The following is an 8072-nucleotide window of genomic DNA, read 5'->3' as shown; positions in this document are numbered from 1 at the left end:
TATTCCCTAAACCTCAGTCCCTCAGTAAGGGTTTAGTCTGTGGGTGTAAATGTTTGTTTGTGAGATTCCCATAGGAATGTCCCAAGATTGCCGACGAAGTGGCGGTGGCTAGCCTCTAAAGAGGTTGTAGTAGAACATAAAAATATAAGTTTAATTTTTTATTATTTAGTCTCAATCAGCGTCTCATTACGCTACTTTAAAAGGATGATGTCAAATTCTCAAAAACTCTTAAAAGTGGAGAAGTTATTCAATAAATATCTCTGAAGCACTATATTTGCTCTGTCAGAAGAGATCGCGAAGCCTTAGGAGTATAACCCTGGGCTGGAAATATCCTACAAGAAAAGTGTTCGTGCTTGTTGGATTCAGACGATATTCTTAGTTAAACTGGGAATTTACCAGTAACGGGGCTCACTGGAGTAACGCGAAGAAGTTTTAGGTGTCTGCGAACTGTTGGATTGGAGACAAAGTATGAAGAGTTAACGATGGTATGAAGAATTATTGATTTGCAAAGATTGGATTCTTTGAAGAGAACTAAGCGTGGCTTTTATAAAAATCCTTAGTTCTACATCTGATTTAAGGCCTATCAAGAAATAGTACGAGCACTCCCTTACCACGTCCGTGCCATGTGTACCACCGATGGTACACTTTAAACTTGATCTTCAGTCCTCAAGTACCACCGGTGGTACACGCAGTCATATATTTATTTAATGCGGTGAAAACATTTTATTTTATGACAAATGTTATGCTATAAAATATATTTCTACCAAAAAATGAGGCATTATACAGAACATATAAGGTTATTTAATTGTTATATATTCAATAATTAATAATTACATTTAATAATGGATTTTGTTAAAGCAAAGGGAGACATAAAGACGGCTATTTTGGGACAATTGCTGCAAAACGTCATTGCTTTTATAGTTTTTTTCTCTTGCTACTTCAGTACCGAATTTCGTTTACATTTTGTTTGCAGCAAGAAATGCAACGTTCGTCTTGCTGGCCTCGCTTTGCTTTTTTTCTTTTTAATTCCGTTGACGTCTTCTAGAGTTTGTCGCAGTTTCTGAAGACCGAGTTGTTATTTACATCCCCTCAAGTTATTTACAACATATACCACAAGTGGGTATAAGATGTGATAGCTACTCTAAACCAGAGAACTACTTTATCGATTGATGATATAATGAAAGATTGTGTGATAATGTATCAACCTTTAGTCAAAATATCAAATGGTCTGAACGACTAAGTCCAGGCAAAAATGGGCTTGGCACGGAACGTGTTAAAGAAGATTTAAGTTCTACAACTCCAAGCGAGCGATGAAAGGCCATTGTAACCTGAATCCAATTTGGTGGTCTGGAGTGATATACCAAAAGTTTCATAGCGTTAAAGTAGTTTTAACTTCAGTAAATTAGATGACGGAACGTTGCGACGACGGTAGATGGTGAAGTTTATTTTAGGCTTAATTAAGTGTAATTTTTAAAAAATAATCTGAATAAAAAATCGCTGTAATCTCAGATTACCCATCAGAGAGCACCACAATAAGCTTTTAGATTAAAATAGGTCAACCAAAAGCACCAGTTCACTGAATCTTGAATCATTTTGAATCTAAACACCTGACTCGATTAAACTCTTCAACACACATGCATTGTATTTAACAAAATAAACTTGGAGTAACCTAAACTTGTTAGCCAATAAACTCCATTTATTGAAATAACACCAGAAATTCAAGTGGTTGATATAGTGTCAAGTCATATTGTCAATTTTGGCTGTTTGGCATTGTCGTCGGGGTTCAGATCAGTTTTGGTAGTTGCCCCAACAAAGTGCCGCTCGCACAGTATTATCAAAACATCCCGGGACTTTAACAACAGCCTTCTCCAACCTCCGCCATTGCACGGTTTGGCTTTCTCCTAATCCAGTATATAAACACTAAATTTAGGTCTCCAAAACGCCCAGAGGGGTGGAAGTCGGAAGCCACATTGTTTACTCACCAAACAATTATTGTTCCTGAGAGAGGAGGAAAACAGTTTTTGGTACATCTCCTCTTCTCAGCTAAAACCTCCACACTCTCTCTGCAGCATCTTGGAACTCTATAACAAACCTTCCAAGTTCTGTTATTTCTTCTTTTAGTGTACACCTTCACCTTTTAACGTTCTGTTTTATCACTCCTTTTTGAGAAACAAAAAATATCCCTCTGCAGCCACTGAAACATTTTTAGCTGCAATAACTCTCGCTAAACGTTTTTATGTTTTTATATCATATTTTCCTATCAATAGAAGTAATTTGATAATGACACTTTGCTCTATTCAATAGAATACATTTTCTGGCTATGAAGGAAGGACATTTTTGTAATTCTTCTTTTTATATTGATTTATTTATTTGATTAATTTGACGGATTTTGCCGTGAATTAAAGTTACTCTTCACAGGACGTAACTTATGATCAAAAATTTATTGATGTCATTTAAATGAATCTTAAAAAATATTCATAGTTATGTTTGCAGCGCATAAATCCGTTAAAAATTGTATTTAGTTTGTTCTATCTCCATTCATCCAATTAAACGCATGCGTGAATTCACCTTTGAGAATATCCTTTTATTGAGTGCAAGAGTGCATACGCGTAGACTTATACAGAAAAATGACAGTCAACAGGAACTTTGTCCAAAATCCTTAAGATTAATTTGTACCAAAAAGTAATTTTCCAAATTTTTACACGATTTAACCTGTCAGATATTGTATCAACATACGAGGGTCGTTTGAAAAGTCCGTGCAAAGTCAGAGAGATAGCACCACTGGCGCGTATCGAGGTTATGTTTAGTTAGTAGCATCTCTTGGAAGAACACACACCAAGTTTCAGCCAGATCGGTCTATTTGTTTGTGTTTGGCATTCGTTTGAATCGAGGAAGTCGAGTGATTTTCAAAAAATGGACGAAAAAGAATTTCGTGTGTTGATTAAACACTACTTTATGAAAGGCAAAACGCCTCAGGAGACTAAAGAGAAGCTTGATAAACATTATGGTGACTCTGCACCTTCGATTAGAACAGTTTATAAATGGTTTCAAAATTTTCGGAGTGGCCATATGGGCACAAGTGACGCTGAACGTTCTGGACGCCCTGTTGAGGTTACTACTCCAGAAATCATTAATAAAATCCATGATATGGTGATGGATGACAGAAGAGTGAAGGTGCGTGAGATTGCTGTGGGCATCTCGAATGAACGGGTACATAATATTTTGCATCAACATTTGGACATGACAAAGCTATCCGCAAGATGGGTGCCGCGATTGCTCACGCTTGACCAAAAACGAAATCGTGTGAAGTGTTGCAAGGACGGTTTGCAGCTGTTCCAGAAGAATGCGCAGGACTTTAAGCGTGGTTTCGTCACTGTGGATGAAACATGGATACATCACTACACTCCTGAGGCCAAAGAACAATCTAAACAATGGGTTACCAAGGGGGAATCTGCGCCAAAAAAGGCGAAGACCGTTCCTTCGGCCGGAAAGATTATGGCGACTGTCTTTTGGGATTCGCAAGGAATAATCCTCATCGACTATCTGGAAAAGGGTAAAACTAATACAGGTGCATATTATTCATCGTTATTTATTGGACCGTTTGAAAACCGAGCTGCAAGAAAAACGCCCACGATTGGCCCACAAAAAAGTCCTTTTCCATCACGACAACGCACCAGCTCACACCTCAGCAGTTGTGGTCGCAAAATTAATGGAAATAGGGTTCCAACTCGTTTCACATCCCCCCTATTCTCCAGACTTGGCTCCCTCGGACTACTATTTGTTCCCCAATATGAAGAAATGGCTGGAGGGAAAAAGATTTTATTCAAACGAGGAGGTGATTGCAGAAACGAATGGCTATTTTTCAGACCTGGACAAATCCTATTATTCGGAAGGGATCAACAAACTAGAGCAGCGTTGGACGAAGTGTATAAGCCTAAAAGGAGACTATGTTGAAAAATAAAAAAGGTTTACCCCAAAAAATTAAGTAGTTTTTATTTTTGCACGGACTTTTCAAACGACCTTCGTATGTGTTTGTGGAACAAATCTTTTATATTAGGATCCTAGTAAAATCAAAATATCTCTCAGGATTAACTGAATTGCATCTAAAACATCTAATTTTGTTAGCATCACCAAGGACTTAATTAATTCCAAATATTAATTAAATGACTTGCTAACAAAAACTACGAATTCAAAAGCCTCATTAATTAAGTACTAACTGCTTAATTATTGTATTTAGAATTAAATGTTTCATGTTATTCATTTTTATTTTATAACCTAACCTAACCTAACTGACTGAACCTTTAAAAATGTTTATTAACAATAAAAACTGGAGTTTATACTTTTGTTATTTATTATATAATTTTTTAAATCTCCACTACTTAGACTTAAATAAAACAGAAAAAGAACGATTAGCGTAAAAATCCCATAATCAGCCTTAAAATAACATTTTTTCACCTATTAAATGGTTTATTACAGGGGTCCCCATACTTTTTACACAGGGGGCCAGTTCACTGTCACTCAGACCGTTGGAGGGCCGGACTATAAAAACAACTACTCGTATTTTAAAGTAAAAAAGACAAAACGGGAACAAATAGAATATTTCAAATAAAGAACAAGTAAATTTAAATCAATAAACTGGCCAGTATTTCTGTGGGAACTATGGACCTGCTTTTGGCTAATGAGATGGTCAATGTCCGGTTTAGTTATAGTGCTTTGCCTTTCTCCCTACTTCTGGCTGTTATTTTTCGGAGCCGCGTATCCCGCGTCATCGGAAGTAGTACTGTATATGAGCGACGCAGCGCTTTGCGGCGGCGCCAAATATAGTGCTCCTCTCACTGACCACCAATGAAAGAGATGTCCCCTTCTGGAAGTGCGGCGGGGGCCGGATAAATGTGCTTAGGGGGCCGCATGTGGCCCACGGGCCGTAGTTTTGGGTCCCCTGGTTTACTTTTCCACAGGGTGATAGATCCATTTAAAACGCGCCAATCGCTAACATCTTTTTAGGAAAGCGGAAATCCGGAAAAACCCACGAAGTAAACTACATGTTTTTTAAAGTCTAGTTTTCAAATTTTTCACCCTCAACGCTGTATCTTCATTTTTGGCTGAGCTATGACCAAAAAAAAAACTGATGGGGGTTTCATAAAGACCACTGGTTTTGACAACGATTATGAAAATTACATAAAAAAAATTGTGACAAAGACGTAAATAATGATAATTTATTATTATAATGATTGTAATGATAGTTGACCTATGCATCTGTGCTAGCCTGAAGTAACCAATTGTCTGCGAAAATATTAGAACATAGTTGTGCTTTAACGCTCTCAGAAGTGATGAATCAATCTATTACACAAGCTACTTCTTTTTTTGCAAAAATAAAATATGTATTTTAATAGCACTTTTATCGCATATTGTATTCATAAAAGCCAAATTTAGCCAACATTTATCTCTAAACGATAACAGAAGTCATGTTTAATGCTTTACGAATTAGTACGAAATGTAGCTGTTCATTGTAAAGATATTCCAGAAAACATTAACATAATGTTCTTAATGGTAATGCTATACTTATGGGGCGGATAATGTAGTGAATAATAATTCACGTTATTGGAATGTGATATCTTGAGGTTAAAGTGAGTGGAGCTCATCTTCATGCCATTTCCTCGTCCCCATTACACTTATTACAACTTGCTTTTGAATATCTTAACCTTCTCAGTTCATAACAGTAAGCTGCCAGATAACTGGTTTTATTCATTCTCTAAAATTATTTGATGCGTCACTAATTTTTTTCCTGTAAGTCGTTAGTTTTTCTTTTTCTATTTAACTTGAGAAATAGTTTATTTGCTAATAATGTCAGTGATTGCACAATTAAAACGCTTTTAACTTGGAGCAGCTAGTCCGTGTAATTTGGATCATAATGTCAGAATGGTAGCCGTTCAAGACAAAAACCTCCCCACCAGAAATCTCTTGATCGTGCCAATCTTCTTCTCACCGATTTCCGGTAGCTCTTTGATGATGTCAGTCTACTAGTTCTTGATGTTCTGCCTCTGCTTCACTTCCTTTTCGAATTCTGTCAATGTTTTCCTTTTTTTTAGATACCTGCAGTATTCCACACTTTTAAACTGATTCTTCATATTTCTGTGTGTAGTTTGATTACTAGGTCATGATCAGAGTAATGGGTTGTACCATCAGTACACGTCGAGAGTTCAGTCTAAAGATTGATTAGGGTATCTTTAGGTATGCTTCATAAATCAGTTGAGTCTAGAATGCCCCTTGCGAAATACCAGCTTCTATTCGTCAAAAAATGAAGTAAAAAGGGGCTCCAACCATTATCGAAGTAATGTTCAGAGGTATGACTTAGGGATTAGGTTGTACATTATGAAAAGGGTATCCTTTAACTTCCAGAACAACCCAGATGATACAAGACGATGGTATTGCTGAATTGTGGAATCTGTACCACTTGCAAGACTTTTTTGAGGGTTAGATCAGGTTTTCTTGAGCCCTGCAGAAGGAATTATTTCCATAATTAAAAAGATCCTTTCCTTATATATATATAAATACACCTAGTCCACAAGAAGGGAAACCTAACCTCTTCCCAACACTTCCTTCTCGCTTTCAACTTCCGCATTCAAGTACCCAAATTATCAAACTATAGAGAGAGCAGTGCAATCTGGCACGTGTTTAAGTGACGTTACCTCCTCCTCCTGTCAAATTAAAACTGTCAAATTAAAAGGTATGTAATATATACTTTTATATTTTATAATGTACTTTAGGCCACCTCTTACGCTATTATTAAATAATAACTGTAAATCTTGGCCATATTTTCAAAAAATTTGGTAGAAAGTAGAAGCTAAAGTGAAATATTATTTCAAGTAGTTAATTATTTTGTATTTACCGTGTGTAATGTCTGGGCTCTCGTGTTTAAATAAAATTGGCTAATACTTTTGTTTGTAATAGAAAGTAGAAAAATGAAAGACACAGAACTTCCATTTTATTGCTGGCCAAAGAGGGCGTGGCATACATGCAAGGTAGGCGTGGTTTAATAAACTGGTCTCGCTTCTAATTGGCTCTTCATTCAACCTACTTTTCACACTTCCATTCTTCACAGTGATTCGCCAATTCTTTATTGTTGATTATTTCTATGAAAAATAAATGTTTTAATTTTTTTACTAATTTTTCCTCCGTAGGTATTTAATGAAGAATCAATTTATGCAATAAAAAAATTTCTCAATAAAAACTTGAAAAACGAAATATTTTTCTTGCTTAACGTCTTGTTTTCTACACTAATAATGTAAGGGTAAACAGAAAATTGGTTACTTTCCTTCCAGCAAAGTAGGCAAAAGAAACTTGTTGGTCATGTTTCATGTTCACCTATTGTTGCCTACCTCTTTGTATGTTTACTTGCGTAGGGCTGTAATTTAAAGATTTGTTATTTTTCATATCTTAATAGTTCATCATTATTATTATAGTAGAAAATGTAAAGTTTAATTTTAGCAGTGTGAAGTAAATCTAATAAATTTCTTTTTTTAAAAAGAAGGAAAAAAAAAATTCCACAGTTCAATTTTGGAGGTGTATTCCATCATGCGATGAGCTCATACGGCTAACCATGTCTTTATCCATCAAATGATGCTGACAGCAAGCTATAGATCGATCAGTCAACTGCTCTACGCCTCTGCTGGAGTAAAGCCTTCTCCCTCTGTTGTAGGTCTCGTGAAAATGCAACTCATATGATGCACTTATTGCCATAACTCCAGTACTAGAATTAATATAATAATGATCAAATTTTATTTTTATAATCTTGAATTTACATTCAAGAACTGCTAGCACCTCTGGGGAGGAAATGTTGTTAGTATTTAGGATATTTCAAGAAAAATAAGTGATTTTATGTAATCATAATCTTCGTTATATTGTTATAACCTGAAATCGAGCTTATTCCCCAACCTTTTTTTATTTTATTTTTTTTAATTAATCCTTCCAAAATAAAAATTCGTTTAAAGTAGAAATGTAGAGAACTTTACCGTAACTTAGCGATCTGATGGAAATCTCTCAACTGCTTTGCAGTACCACTCAACGTTCTA

Source organism: Rhodnius prolixus, unplaced genomic scaffold (assembly GCF_049639745.1).
Source record: "Rhodnius prolixus isolate KJV_2025 unplaced genomic scaffold, Rpr scaffold_8, whole genome shotgun sequence".
Classification (NCBI taxonomy): Eukaryota; Metazoa; Arthropoda; class Insecta; order Hemiptera; family Reduviidae; genus Rhodnius; species Rhodnius prolixus.
Note: the sequence above shows the minus strand (reverse complement) of the source record.